At 41.3% G+C, this 16195-nt stretch overlaps 1 protein-coding gene and 1 pseudogene across 1 annotated transcript in view; both read right to left on the bottom strand.

Annotated features, from left to right (window-relative positions):
* The window catches only part of LOC118784406, an 8249-nt gene extending 6428 nt beyond the window's left edge, over nucleotides 1-1821 (bottom strand). The window contains exon 1 of the mRNA XM_036538638.1: nucleotides 1153-1821. The gene's annotated coding sequence lies outside the window, so the exon portion shown is untranslated. The remainder of the gene's footprint in view (nucleotides 1-1152) is intronic.
* Nucleotides 1822-7099: 5278 nt separating this feature from the next.
* LOC118784405 lies at nucleotides 7100-15818 on the bottom strand (annotated as a pseudogene).
* Between the last annotated feature and the right edge of the window lie 377 nt (nucleotides 15819-16195).

The raw sequence follows: 16195 nt of genomic DNA, 5'->3' as shown, positions 1-16195 counted from the left end.
ACTCATAGTTGAACCCCACAGTTTAGATTAGACGTGCCAAGATTATGTCGATCAAGTACAAAATTAGTCACAAATATTCGTTCACATAGTCTTATTGTCGTATTCTGTTGAACTCATTTATCATCCATTGAAACACCAGAATGTAGCCTACTGATGTTAATAGTTATCTGTGTATGACTTCATGCCAGCGTTTGAAGAGGACCATCGCATTACAGCGTTATATTCACAGTTCATTTCAAACGAAGCTGTTTGTCATCCTGTGTTGTCATTCTAAAAATAATAGAACCAAAAAAAAAAAAAAAAACAATAGAACCAAAATGCTCACTGGGTCTCCAATTTAATTGTTAATATTGCTTTTTGGTGAATTCACAAATTAGGTAATTGTTTTCCTGACATAACCATAATTTGATTACATCCTAGAGCATTGTCTACCAGAACAAATTGCAAATGGCTAGCTAATAGTAAACGGACCGTTTGTGTACCAGGGTTTGATACTACAACTTACTAGTAGTAATAATAACAACAATAATAATATGCGGGTTCGGATCCCTCATGAATCATTTTACCGAAGTACAGTCCTTTCACTGTGGATAATAATAATAATAATAATAATAATAATAATAATAATAATGAAATCGGTATTTACAATGACGCTAAGAAATGAACCAGAATGGATTTTATAGCCATTTCCTCAAGCTGTGAGAAAAAAATCGGAACAAAAACAATTAGTTTCCTAAATACCTGTGTGTTTGGTCTTCTAATCAATAAAAATGATAACCATAACAGCGACGGAACTCACATCGTCGGTGATTTTTTTAAAAGAATATTTAAATGAAAATCTTATGAATAACTTACCTTTATATCCTATATTCATATAGCATATACTTACACGTATATACCAACAGCGGCATACTTGGAAACTGTTCTACATTTTATTGCTAATTAACCGCTGGCTGAACAGAAATATTGGGTCTTGTCATTTACTAAAAAAAAAAAAAAAAACCCTTGCAAAAAATGAGATCTTCAGGATTATCACCATCCGAATACAATGTCTAACGTAACTGTATGACATGAAAGTACATTTATTAAACTAAATCTCGCTGCTTCGAACAGTTACACAAATAAACAGTTAAACAAATAAACGTTTCTTACCTGTGAAAAGTGACACGCAGCAGTTAAACACAAACAGAAGGTCACATCTACTCAACTCCATGAGAGGTACTTTTTAAGGAGATGACACCGTTGAAAGAGAAGCGTTTCAAAAAATGTCCGCATGTGGTTTCAGCTATCCGCTTAAGACGGAGGTTAGATTCCAGCTGTAAAACGACGCACTGGATCATTAATTTATTAGTACCTTTGATTTTAGACCCTACTGAAATGTTTGGTCTTGTTTTCTATAATTACATCAACTGTAAGATGTTAAACGACAAGATGTCTGACTTAAAGAGGAAGAAAAAAGCGGAACCTCATCAAAAAATGTTCTTACTGCAGACATTTTGCAAGTGATGTGGAAATGCTCTAAAATAGAATTTGTTTAATGATGCACGTGTCTAATTCTTCCGTTTATGCTACTGTTATTTCACCTTAAAATCTATATCATTGCCCCAGAAGCGAAACTGCTCCAAAAGCCAAACTGAACGCTGTTTCTGCCATATGGCTAACAACTGCATACCTTACTTCGGCATTTAATGTACTGTGATACCACGTTTACAGCATTCTCATGTAGGTAATAAATTAATCCGTGGCTAACGCTTTCTATGTATTAATGTGGTCTCTGTAATCACTGGTCTGATTAGGACTGCCATCGTTCGTCACGCACTCCGTACGAACCCTCTGTGAACCCTGGCTGAGTTGCGACATTCGCATAATGGATACCATGGATTACGGAATACGGATACAACTTCGTCTTTCTGATTGAGCAAATGAAGCAACGCGTCTGTGTGTGCTCACAGTAATGCAATGATGACGCACTAGCTTGTTAGAGATGAGGATGACAAAGGGTGCGCAAAGACAGTCCGAAAGACACCGCAGGACTGCGTGCAAGTGTGTGTTGGTAGATACTGAATATATAATCTACCACTTACTATATAATCTAGTTCCTCTTCTTTGCATACAATGGGTTTCTGCACCTGCTATTTATTTTCAGGAAGTGCAGATCCACACCTGCTATGCAAAAGTAATGAACACGCTATATAAAATTCATGACAAAAAAAGGTATTTTCCCCAGGCTAAGTCCTTACTGACTCTGAAACTACGTGGGACCCCAGCAACTCCTTTCTTTGGCAAACATCCACCAAACAACGCACTTATTTAAGTGTACTCCTTCCCAAAAAAGAAAAAGAATAAACAAGTAATGTACAATTTGAAGGCATGGAGATATGCAGATATAAATGCCTTTAAATTTGACTCTATAACCAATTAGCAATATTAATTAGGAGAAAATGATTGATTAGAATAACTGCCTATATCTAGTGTAGAGAGAATACTAACAGAGGGTTAGTTTATTTCTGGGAATGGCTGTAGAACAATCTAACCCAATCGGAGAAACAGGGCATAGAATAGGGCAGTTTATACTGTGGCATTTCAAAGCCAAATTAAAATTGCAGTAAGTAGAACATGTGCTGATCAGCTACACCTCCAGGTGTACGGGTACGGTAGAATATTAAACATAGCGTTTGGTGTGTTATCATTGAAAGCATGGCATTTTCCCCAGAAAGAGAGGCTATTCATCTGCCAAACTAAAGAGTATGATGTAATTGGTCATGGAGAAAATGTTAATGATTAAATGCTTTAGTATTTTAAGATTTGTAGTGCTCATGGCACTGCTCGAATATGGATTTGATGAGGATCTCGTGTGTCTTTGAGAAGTTCTGTTCTGCGGCAGGTCTATGAATGACACATCAGCCCACAGAGAAACTGCACAAGCTGCTGAAAATTACTGCTCCTTACTGCTGTTTGTCTCCAGCTCAACTGGTTGAAGGGTGTGGGCACTCCTAGTTCATTCAACACTAATTCACAATTTCATTCCATAATTATTTTTATTTTATTTCACATACAAAAATAATGACAATAATAAAAATAGAAAGCATTGACCTGAATGCTTTCAAAGCACTGGGGCTGAGTCATCAAAATAACTGGTTTTCAGCGAGTTCCCGACCTAGAGAGAGAAAAAAATTAAAAAGATCATTAGATCAAAAATAACCTGAAAACAGGAAGTATTACAGTTACATAGCAAGGAGATGAATAGTATAGTAAGGTATTACAACAAAATAAAGAGAATGAGAGTAGGATCCAACTGAGAGAAAATGCACTTCCACAAAAGAACATCATTTTACGAGCACAGATTTAGTTAAAAAAAAAAAAGATCTGTAATTCTCTCTAAAAGTCTTGGAATGTTTGCATGCAATCTGGGGAGGAGGATGCCTTGTCCATAAAAATAAGGACAAAAGACTGAAATAATGATCAAACTGTTGACTACTGCAGGCCAGAGCAGTTGTAAGATCACGGTCTTAACAAGGGTTTTGTATGCTGGGTTCCTGGGCCTCAAAATAACATCCAAGTCGCCCTTTGTTGTGGGGGGGGGCTAAACCTGAAGACAGTACTGTTTAAGCTACGCGAAACAGAATGAGGGTGATGGTATTCTGCTAGGTGCATTGTAACTGAAGTAAGCGTGGATTGTATTGCATGCGAATGCTGAGCTGTAATGCACACCGTCTGTAGGACAGGCCGGAATCCATGATTACATCTGGAAGTAACCAAATCAAAGCTGCTATCAGAGGTGTAAATGCCTGAGCCATCCACAGAGAGAATGTATGTAGAGGGACATAAATGATTCACACAAGAAATAGCAAGTCACCGTGGATGGACCCTTAGAGGGCTTTTGGTGATAGCATTTGGTATGTTATCATTGAAAGTATGGCATTTTCCCGGAAAGACATGCTATTCATCTGTCAAGCTAAGGAGTACAATCTAATTGGTCACAGAGAAAATGTAAATGATTAAATTGCTTTTGAATTTTAAGTTTTGGTATGTTCATGGTACTGCTCGAACATGAATTTGATGAGGATCCAGTGTGTGTTTGAGAGGGTCTGTTTTGCGGAAGGTCTATGAATAACTGACGGCCCTGCTTGGCCCTGCTGGGCCCGCCCTGCTCTCTCTGTTCGTTTGCTTGGTCTGTGTGCTCTCTCTCGTTTTTCCCGCAGTGGCCTGCAGGTGGGGATGTGGAGTTGGTGCTCAGGTGTGGGCTGTTGGCGTGGAATGAAGGTTATTGAGAAGGGGATAAGAGGAGCCTGGGTTTACAGCTGGGGCGGCTCCCCCTTCCCCCTCTTCCTCCCCTGTTGGATTTTGTTTACCTTTTTGCATGCATATCCATGGTCTGACTTGCACTACACTTTTTTGGTTTGTCTCACAATTACTGACTTTTTGTAATTACTTTATTTACTTAATGAATTTCTTTAGTTAAATATACTTTGGTGTGGTCTCCCCTTCATGTTGCGCCACCAAGAGCCAGGTGGTCGTAACAATAACACATCAGCATGCTGAGTGTTATTGGAGGGGATTTTTTGATGTCTCTTTTGTAGGTAGGAAGACAACACTGCTAAGAAAAGGTGAGCTTCAATTATTGGAGTTAATTAGCAGCAGACCATGATTATAAGCAGCAAAACCATCTTAAAATCAATTTAAATTTTGCTCCTCTCACTTCTCTGGAGATACTTTTCTTCCAAGTATGCAGTTAGCTGGTTTAATGAGAATTTCTGTCAAGGATTTTTGACATCAACATGGATGCTTATGTTTATGGGTCTGTAATTGGTTCCATGTGTCAGGTCACTGGTGGGACTTACTAACAGAAAAAGAGACTTTTGACAGCATAAATTGACAAGATGAGGCAGGAACGTACTTAGGATGGTTTCAAGAAATTTAATATTCAGACCATGGGTGGGTAAAATCAGTTTGGGTTTGGGCCAATTGAAGCAGACTTCTTGTTTTAAAGAAGTGGACGTGGACAACCAAAACAAACATGAGTGTAATTGTAGAGGTAAGTGATTCCACAATGATAACTTAACACTGTGAGTAGTTCACATTTAGCACATAGTATAAAGACTCAGTTAATTAAAAACAGATAATTCAGTCATATTAATGTGCAATATTACTTGAAGGCAGCAGTGTGTGGGTTACGACTGACATTTTGAATCTCCTTGGAAACAAAAAAAAAAAGCTTTCAATAAATGACTGAATCACTAATCTGATAACAGTTAGTTACGCTTTTTAGTATGTTCTAATGCAGGTTTTATGCCATCAGTGGTTTCTTCTTACCTATAAGCCCATTCTTGCTTGCTGGGTTTGTCCACAGAAAAGACCACTCTGCGTGCAATCTCGGTAGGTAGCGGCTGTCTGGTCGATCCCCTTGTGCTCATCTGTTGATAGCGCTTTCTGTTTTTGAGGCGCTCCTCCTTCTCGTAATCTTCAGACACTTTTATCCTGTCCATCAGCTTCTTCTGCTGGTTGGTGCATTTCCGCAAGAGGGTAGCTTCCTTCTGCAAGGGACGTATGAGCGCAAAAAGGTTTGCTTCATCCGCGCTATACTGGGCATTTAACTTGCTGCACAAACCATTGGTGCAAATGAGTGAACTCGCAAGGTTAACCTTGTTTTACGAGCATTATTAGTGACTTTAATGGGACCTTTTCTTCTTGTTAATTTACAGTCATGAGGTACACAGTAATGGCCTGCTGCATGCAGGTACCTTTTTGTCCCTCTTCTCCTGGGCCTCCCTGAGGTACCTTTCCCTGTTCCACTCATGTCTGACTTCGTTTTCAATCCTTCTGAGCCGAGAGCGCTCCTCAATCTTCCAGTTCATCAGGCTCTGGAGCAGTACAGCGTCAGAACATTATTTCATAGGAACAGAGGTCAGTCGAGAACACACACAGGGAAAAGAGGCTGGGAGCATCAGGTATATTTAGGAATATAGTGCCCACCACTCATGGATTCGAGGGCGAGTGTGAACTGCCCATGTCATGGGAGTACAGATTTCCTTGCTGTTTTGTTGCTTTTGAATATGCACACCTATAAAACTGGGGGGTCAGGTACGACACATCCATAACATTTTGGCTCTGTGGTGGTTATGCTTCAGTGTCATGCCTTTTTTGCCCCCCATATACAACCCTGTTTGTATTCACCAATAATAACTGGCTCTTCTCCCTGTGACAGCTTCTGCCTTTGTGCAGAAGCAATAAAGCGACACGAATGCAAGCTTCTGATACACTTGCACACAGCTGATGGTGCACCACACTAAGGGGGGGAGCCAGCTGGAGCATAGCTGCTACTCCACTGTTACCTGGGCAACTAGCCGGCAAGCGCCTGGTGAATTGCAGGGTGCCTGAGAACAGTGAGAAGAGGAAACCCTACCCACCCCTATCTCAGGGGGAACAAACCCAATTTGTTACAGTGCTGTGGGCTCCCAATTATTTTTGGTTGATGACATGGTTGAGATTGAAGGCGGGCTGTAGCCAGTATTTACCAGCCGCCTGTATTTAGGTCTAGTGCTTTGCCATCTGAGGCCTGGCCTCTCCTTTAAATTTACATTCACAAGGAGTAGCTGTAAAAATTCTTACCAGTTCCTTGTAAAATTTTTCGTCTTTGTTGTCTTTTCGTTTTCCCTTGCTTTTTCCCCTTTATATAAAAAACAAAAAACAAACAAAACAAAAGATGTTATTTTTGTGGTAGTTTCATACAAAATCTCTCACATCATGTAAAACACACAGCTTGTTTTCTTAGGATATTATTTTCAACACGTGGACCACAGGTGCCCGATCGACCAGCAGGTGTCGCTGTTGCTAATGGGACCGAAGCTCCTGCCGGCGTACCCACCCCTATCCCCGGCGGAACGAAGCCAATGTGTTCCGCCTGCGAGCTCCTGGTCACTGTCAGCTAGTGACACGGTCGGGATCGAACCCGGGCCGTAGCGTTCAGAGGAAACTACCTTTTACCTCACAGCCCTCTCTTGTTTGTGCTTTCTGTTTGATGGGGGGAAATTCCCCACGTGGACTTTGTCGGTCCTTATCAGTTATGGTCCTTATCAGTTACAGCAATGGTAGTTTATTCCTACCAGCCAGTTTCAGCCTGAAGCTGCTGCCGCAGACCCAGCATTTCCTCGTCCAGCAGAATTTCCCGCATCTCTGCCAGGGTCACGTCTTTGGGAATCCGGCCCTCTTCCCGGCACTCCAGGAACTTCCTCAGCTGGCCCCTCTGCGCAGACACACAGCCGGGCCACTTACTGCGGGCTCACCGAAGACACGGATTCCCGTTTTCTCTGGCGTGATGCGGTGCTCGTGTCGAGTTCAAAAGTGACTTTATTTCGAGCACAGCGTAATGGACGGATTGCACGGTATGCTTCACAACTGAAGCAAGAAGACGGATGTCTCATGTGTATCTCACCTGTATCTCACCGATGGCTTGATCTGAAACGCGCTTGAGGCTTTCCAGGTACCTCTGGTGTGACCTATATTCCGTTATGGTACATAACACCTGGGAAAAAATATAAGAAGAATACTCAAAGTCGAAGAGAATATATACAGTATATGCACATCCATGAAGAAGACATGCATATCAGCCAAATGATCCTTTCCCCAATGCAATTCATCTTTGTGGCAGCTACAGCAGCGGTACAAATCACAATTTAGTAAAAATTATAATTATGCACTACAATGCACTATACCATAGGAACATCCCACATACAAACTGTAAGGTATGTTACACGTTTCAAAACCTTTCACAGACCCTACCCCAAAGTGCCATTTGTACTCTTCTGTACCAATGTCTGACCATATCTTTCACATGGGTCTCAATTTATAAGAAAACATTAATTTATCTGCAGTCTAAAAGTTTGAGTATAAGTTTGACAAGGCACTGCACCAAGATTTAACCCCTTATTTGCTGTGGCCACACACATCACATTTGCTGCCCATTATGGAACATTTGATTCTTCAGGAGTTGTTATGAAGATGAAATAACTACCAGCTAACCACATAATAATAATTAGTTGCAGATAGGAAACAGATAGGTTGCTTGATTTAATTCAGCATTGGAACGTGAATATATCTGGCCAGAATCACATTGGAAAGACTAAGTGGGATTGGTATTATGGATCTGATATGGTTCCGACTTCTGTGTGTACCAGTTATAGCAGTGATTGGAACTGCTGGAACCATATCAGATCCATAATACCAATCCCACTTAGTCTTTCCAATGTGATTCTGGCCAGATATATTCACGTTCCAAGGGAGTGATCTGTGGTAGCAGATTCTTTACTTCACAACTGTACACTCTACCACCCATTGTGTGAAAATTGCAGGTAAGTCATGATCTACAGTTGGACCACAGTCACTGTTTAGCTTATATAAGGTTACAATTGTGGTGAAGGAATCTGGTCCTAAGATCAGTACTTATGGGCCACTGATTGATTCTACCACACAAAATGGTTCCACCCCATACTGGGTCGATACAAAAGGCTGTGACCACCTACCGATGGAATGAAACTGTAGGCATTATTATGACAAAGTGGCCTTACCTCATTCTCCGGAGTGACAAAGCCGTCCTTCCTGAGGCCACTGAGCATGTCCTTCCGCTGAAAGTATTTACGGGAATGTGGATCGTGAAACCTGTTGTAGCTGGGTGTCATAACGTACATGTTTGGGTCGGTGAGGACGAAGTCGCTTGTTATGTTGTAGAGCTGAGGGAATGAAATCGATAACAAGAAACAAGGATCGTCGTGGACATGATCACTATGTTATTAAGATGTGATGCACACATACATGTTGTAATATGTTTTACACTGCAGTTATGCTGGAAAAGAAATGCAAATATTCAGAAGCATTACTGGGCTTCACACATTTTTTAATGGATGAATACCAACCCTTTTGATTTCTATTCTGTATTTCAAACACACACACACACACACACACACAGCATAATGCAGTACAAACACAAAAGCACCACATACTTCAGTGTACTGCTGTATGTAAACTAATACCATAGAAATCCAATGAGACCAGTATTAAGATAAGGTTTATTGCTTTTATTCAAACTGCTTCGACACTTTGTGGTTTCCCTGAAAGAAATAATTGTAGTAATAATGTAACGGTAAATACAGCATTGATGAAAGTTGTCTGGACTTGAGATTAATTGATATGAAATTAGTATGTGCAAATGATACATACCAGGAGTGTAAACCTCTTGAGTAATTTATGCCATGACTTCCAGATGCTTACCGTCTCGCCAAGTCTGGCCCTGAAGACCGCCATCCTGTTCTTAGTTTGACTCATTTCGCGTCTAGCAGTGGGTCCTTGTGGTTATGTTAATAGTTTTCTTCGGTAATGGAAAAATCGGTTGTTGTTCGTATAATATCGTTCGTTTAATATTGGATCATACTGTCACGTCACAAGGGACTTAGCAACAGACGCGAGGCATACCGTTCGGCAGTAAACTACTTTGTGCTTACGCCTGCCCAGTGTTCTTCTTCATTGAGCTCCTTAGCGAATCTGTTTTAAGTATGAAAAAACAACTCTTTCACATACTGTTAGTAAATGTATAAACTGTAAGAAATAAATAAATAAATAAAGTGCAAGACAGGTGTTTTAGAATATCCAGCGGAATTCCTTTCCAAAAAGGAGAGAGTGATCGGGAAAGCCTGCTTCAGTTGCAAGGCGATATCAAACACGGTGAACACCAAGTTATTATTTAAATAAAACGGTCATTTAAAAATAACACATAATACCTGAAACGTAACGACGAAAACGAGTAAAAAACAATCCGGTTAAAAATAAAATATAGAATCAGTTCTGAGTACAGAGCAGATGTAACTACATCATAGAAACCACTAGAGGGAAGCAAGTTCATTTTTAAACAAGAGGTTAACTCGCTGGGTATCTTAAAATGACTTATGTACAAAATTATGGAAAGTCGTTCATTTCAAAATTATCAAAACCTCTCATAACTATACCAGAATATCAGAAATATATAAATGGCATATATAAACTATACCATATCAGAAAAAACCACACCATTGTTATTTTAGCAATTGGTACCGTGTTGAATATGTTTAGCTGTTTTTCGGCTTGTGCATACTTGATGTAATTTTGGCGGGTTTGTAGTACTATGTAACATAGTTGTTCCAGCTTTACATATTTTTTTTTATATATATCAGACATAAATCTTCAGACTCAAAATATCAGAATTTGATGAACGATCGTCACAATGGCTGCCCTAGGGAAAGAAGAATATTATAACGTCACAGCAGAGCACACGTCCGGCGTTCTGATTAAGAGATGCAATATATATGCAGTATCAGTCAAAAGTTTGGACCCAACTTTCAATCTTTATTTTTGCTATTTTCCACATTTTAGAATAATAGTAAAGACATAAAAACTATGAAATAACAAAAATGAATAACACAATCTTATATTTTAGATTCTTTGTAGTAGCCAAAATTATGAAAATTATGAAAAAAAAAAAAAAAAAAAAAACATTTGGAAAGAAATTCATACATATGTATCATCTTATGGCTTTGAATTATCTTAATCAGGTGTGTCCAAACAGTTTGACTGGTACTGTGTTGTGTGTGTGTGTGCTTGTGTGTATCCTTTGGGTTTGTCATTTGTGCCACCTCTTAGAACTTGTTTACACAGAACATGAACATGTGTCTCTACAATACAATTATACAAAAACCTCTACTTTTTATGAGTTTGGTCTTTTTTTGTTGCATTTCTGGATACACAGATTTCCTTTAAATGCAACAAAGTTCTGATGGAAAATTGTAACTTTACATTTACATTACATTACGTCATTTAGCAAATAATTTTACCCAGAGAGAGATAAAGAGGGAGGTAGACTAGAGATAAACCTTGAAGGGATGAGTTTTCAGCTTTCTCTTGAAAGCACCCAGGGAATCTGTTCTACGAATCTCAGCAGGAAGCTCATTCCACCAGTGTGGAGCAAGTACTGAGAAGAGGCGGGTCCGAGAGATGCTACCCTTGTATTTCGGGACGCAGAGACGACCCGAGGCAGCAGAGCACAGCATTCTTACTGGCTTGTAGGCCTTGAATTATGGATTAATGTTAGCATTGTGTATTTCTAAATTCCCCACCCCCTCTCCCCATCCATAGCCCTAATCCCTAGTTTTAAATTGTTTCTTGTCGCCGCCTTTACCCTGACACTCATTGTGCTGTTTGAAGTTGTTGATGTTTGCTATTTGAAGGTGTATCGTATTAGTTGCTCTATACGCTGTAGTTGTACAAATCTGATACTACTGTGTCCTCAGACAGACCTTGCTCTCAGCTGAGAACTGTCTCATCGTGGAACTGTACACATCCTGTCCCCGTACTGTCGCTATACTTACTGTATGCACTCTTGTACGTCGCTTTGGATAAAAGCGTCTGCTAAATAAATCAATGTGAATGTAAATGTAATCCTTAATATTCGTCCCGCATACATTCAAAAGTTACCAAAACCTGTATTCTACACTTTGGGATGAGGCGGGGTGCACATTAGCGCGGTGGGGGGGCATCGGGCACTGTAATGTAAACCATAGATCAGACAGACATCTGCTGCTGAAAGAAACAATATTTGTGAGCATTTATTTATGCAAAGCTTTACCATTCAGTCAGGAGTGACCAAACGGAAACGTTTTAATGCAACGTGCACGTTTAAAGTACCGTGCAAACTGTGCAGCAGCATGCAGTGATGGGTGGTATTTGCTGGCAGAGCATTGTACAGGGCATGTATTCTGATTAACCAATGTTCCATCAGCATTTATTTCTAAATACATCTTTAAATATCCCATCTGCTCAAAATCTTAGGTGTATTTATTAGATTTTTGTAAATTAACGAAATGCATTCGAATTGCCCAGCGTGAAATGCCACGCTCAGCATTCAACCCCCAAACAATCGTTCACTGAAACGCTAAATCTCAGTGAGCGGCCGCCAAAGAATTGTCTCAGCTGTCCTTCTTTGTCAGCAGTTTCTCCTTTTCCAAGGTCAACACCTCCTTCTGGAGGAGGAGGACCTCTCTGTGCAGCTTTGCATTTTCTATCAGGAGTCTGTTTTTCTCCAGCTCTGTCCGCAGAACCTCCTCTTGGTCCGGTGTTCTGCATTGCTCTTCATTTGGTTTGTCTACATCAGAGAGCTGAATCAGTATAAACTTACGAGCAGAATCATTTTCATGCCAATCATATTCCTCCACAATGCAAATTAGGTAAGATGGTAAAAGTCTTGTCAGGTAAATTCTTTCTCATTCTGCTTCAAACGTGGAATATTTGTAAACTCTGCATTTAAAGGTGGAATATTGTATTTTAATGTAGGGCATCCTATATTGTTGTTGCATTAAGGCAAATCAATTCAAGACCAAACTCCATGCAGTGATAATTTTGGTCTAGATATACTGTCTTCTTTGATATGTTTTTATTTATTCTTCTCATTGCTTTCCCAGTTGCTTTTTTGTTCATTGCTGTATTTATTGCCATTGGTGTTTTAATCATTGTTATTACAGACACAGGAAAATTTGCTTTCCAGGATTTACTGAATGTGTTGTTCTTCAGTCATTATAATGTTTTCATGGTCTCATGTTCTTTGCTGCTTTCTCACATTGCATTGAACATTGCACTTGCGAAAACTTCCCTTGGACCAATCAATATTTACTCTGAAACAACAAATGTTTAAGAAGTGTTCTATTTCATTGCAGTCAACACGCCACAAAACTGAGTCTTTTCCAGCTGAAGAGCTGCATTCTGACAAATTAAGCGCTACATGTCAGTAGCCTACAATATATTATGCCACTCAGCCACATGCCAGACTTTTACATTTTACCAGCTAGGGTCCACTGCACATCCTCTAAGTGACTCCGGTATGTGGTGTGTTGAATCTTGATCATAAATCCAAGCATACCTATGGGCCATTTTGGGGGGGTTTATCAATAGTGTGTGTTAAAAACCTTAGTAGCAAATAAGAATAGTACATGTGATGAGGGATGACAGTTCAGAGGTGAAAGTAAGATGAGTACAACAGTAAAGTGTGATTGAGAACCAAAGCAAACTGCCTCACACCAGCCTACTCTCCCTGTGGAAAAAAAACAGAAACCCAGAGAGGGAGCCACAAGTAGAGCTCACTAACCACTCAGCAAGGCGTCAGGCGTTTATGCATGCTTGTGCGCATGTGTTTTACCACAGAGCCATTTAGTTTTGATAAAGGAAATCTCCAGGCTTGCTGCAAGCTTCAGTCAGCCCTGCAGACGCCCCAAAGCAAGGTGCGTGTTCTGCAGCGGGTTGACATGGCGACGTACCGGGGTGCTGCACGCGGTTTGCGCACGCTTCTTTCGGTGCCTTACCTCTGACCACTGCGGTGACCTGGTCCCTGCCGACCCCGAGTTGGTTCCTGACCTCGCACACAAAGGTGGTGTTGACAGAGCCGTCCACCCTCAGCACCTTCAGCTTATTCTCGCTGACCAGCACTGTATCCGGGAATAGTCCTGAGACACTGCGAGACAGAGGGACACAGGGAAAGGGTGTTTTCCAATTGTTGCTGAGGGACAGAGGAGTAACACGTATTACCATGTAATTTACCACGTTATCTACCATGTATTTTTACCATGAAACTCTCAATACCAAAACTCCACCAACACCCAACTGTTGGGTTCAGAGAGCTGACTAAGTCATGGACTTCCTTCCTGGCATAAGTCCAGTATACCCACAAACCAGTCCTTCAAAGCATCACAGGTTGGCAAAAACGTTTTTCTCTAAAATCTAAGACACTTTCAAACTCTTTTAAATAAACACAAACATGTACAGTACATATGCACTGCCCACTGCCACTCAGCACACAAAGCCCACTCTGAACCTCACAATCACCAACAAAGGAATGGCACTCACACTTTCCAGGTGAGAATAGTTGGCACAGGGTTCCCAGTGGCCTGGCAGGTCAACATGGCATTAGTGCGGCCCACATACCAATTATTATCATACCCCTCTATCCTCACCTTTGGGGCAACTGCGAGAGAGAGACAGAGTCAATGTCGACACTGGAATAGTTTGAGTGAGTTTTGTTGAAGTGCATTGTAGTGTTACATTACACTATAGTAGCATGGTGTTGAGGTGTAAATAGTGTTTGTGACAAGAAGCGATGATCTTACACCCAATGACCAGTTTCATCTGGATTCACGCTTGTCTAGTGTGCTGTGCGAAACCACACAAGTGATGTCTTTGCCGTTGTCATCAGCAGTGGGGACCAGGAAATACTCGCTGGTCACAGTGTGAGTGTCTTCTGGTCCTGGTTTTAAATCGACGGTTGCATCACCCCTGACTTCTGTGACCCAGTTTATCTTTGCCGGTAGCCTGCCGCTGGTGGACTCACAGCGGGCAACGACAACCGGTGCTGTTCCCTCAGGAACTGTGACTGCGGAGGCTGTGCTTCTGGGAGTGACTGAGGTAGAGGAAGGCAGGTAGAGAGAAGCAGTGCTGACTGTAAAACACACCTTCAGATGCACTCACTCGCTTGCGTACTGAACCTGAAAGTTAACAGCCACCTCTCCCGAATACTCAATATCCCTGCTGAATATTCACTGACACCGTCATCTCCTCTAACTTACGTGGAATTTCTAGCCGGCCCTGGGGAACTAAATAATCGGCCACTCTGCTTAAAGAAAAGAAACCTGTATACATTCATTTATTGTTTTACACGAGGCAGCATCTGTTGGCTGTTTCCGCTTTTGTTTGGCTTCATAACCTGTCAGGAGCGGACCTTGCCTTGCGGATTTCTTTTTGCCTTTGTGTTATCAGAGCAGGGGGGGACTTTTGGGCTTTAACAGGGAGTGATGTCAATGATTAAATAGGACCACTCCCTTATGTACTAACCAACTGTGATGAGAAGAGTGGTGCCCTGCTCGTTTCCGCTGGGGTAGGTGGCGTATTCACAGATGTACTTCCCCCCGTCTGCCATCCTCACATCAGTGATCACAATGGTGGCGTTTCCCAGCATGGGATTGATGAACTTCACTCTTCCTCTCAAAGGTGAGTCGGGGTACGACGGCCCAAATGATGGATGAAAAAGAGCAATGGCCTCTCTTCTCCCATCCACTTGTTCCCAGATCCATGTCACCTAAAAGAACCTTAATTAGACACACCTTGATTTAAAGAGGCACTTGAAAACAACAGGAAAGTAAAACGGCGATTATGAATGAGTGATGGTTTTACTCTCCAGAGCCGCTGATAAATCTTAAGGCCCACTTTCCTGTGAAATGTGTGTCCTGTTTTTCCGGTTTACCTGTGTAAGCTTTATCCCACCCTCATTGATGAAGCTGCATGGCAAATGAACTGTTTGCCCAAGGTGCGACACAACCTCTTTTTCCACTCTCACCCTCTGATGTGCAGCACCTGCAGCAAAGACAGATTTGCAGACTTGCACTCTAAACACCAGCAACTTACAATGCTTACAGTCCGGTGAGAGGCGGACATCACAGCTCCGCTGGTGGACATTACCACTCCACTACCACACAAAACCTACAAGACGCCATAGTTATGCCAGTTTTGTTTAACAATGCTTACAGTCCGGTGAGAGGCGGACATCACAGCTCCGCTGGTGGACATTACCACTCCACTACCACACAAAACCTACAAGACGCCATAGTTATGCCAGTTTTGTTTAACAATGACATCTTTGTCCTACCTGTGAGCAGGGTTATAGTGAAAATTGTTTTGATGATAGTGTAGTAGCACCTCATGTCTGCAGGGATCCTCTGTTAGCCACAAGCTCAAACACTGAAGCAACTGTGGGATTAAAACAGCTGGAGAGCAAAGGGATCAAAGTCCATCAGCGGAAACAGGAAACTAAGCGCTTGTCCTATTACTTCCGGCACCAGTCAAGCTGGCAGCCAGCCAACAGTCACTTTTTGTCTTGTTTTTTCTCACCTTTTACCATCTTATGATCTCAAAATCTATTTGTTTTATATTTTGCTGGTGTGAGTGAGTTTTTACACTATGGTGTGGTGGTGGAAACTTCTGACACGTTTTTTTTTTTTACACTTTTTACAGTTTTTCTCATTGACACAGGGGATGTAGGTCAGGAAAGAAACGGTGTGCTGGGATGAGGAATGAGCCTTGTCTGCCTTCCATTACAATGGGTAATGTGAGCTGGCATGTGAGCTGGCAAATTGGC

Source organism: Megalops cyprinoides, chromosome 10 (assembly GCF_013368585.1).
Source record: "Megalops cyprinoides isolate fMegCyp1 chromosome 10, fMegCyp1.pri, whole genome shotgun sequence".
Taxonomy (NCBI): Eukaryota; Metazoa; Chordata; class Actinopteri; order Elopiformes; family Megalopidae; genus Megalops; species Megalops cyprinoides.
The sequence above is the reverse complement of the archived record's forward strand: the minus strand, read 5'-3'. Positions and strand labels throughout refer to the sequence as shown.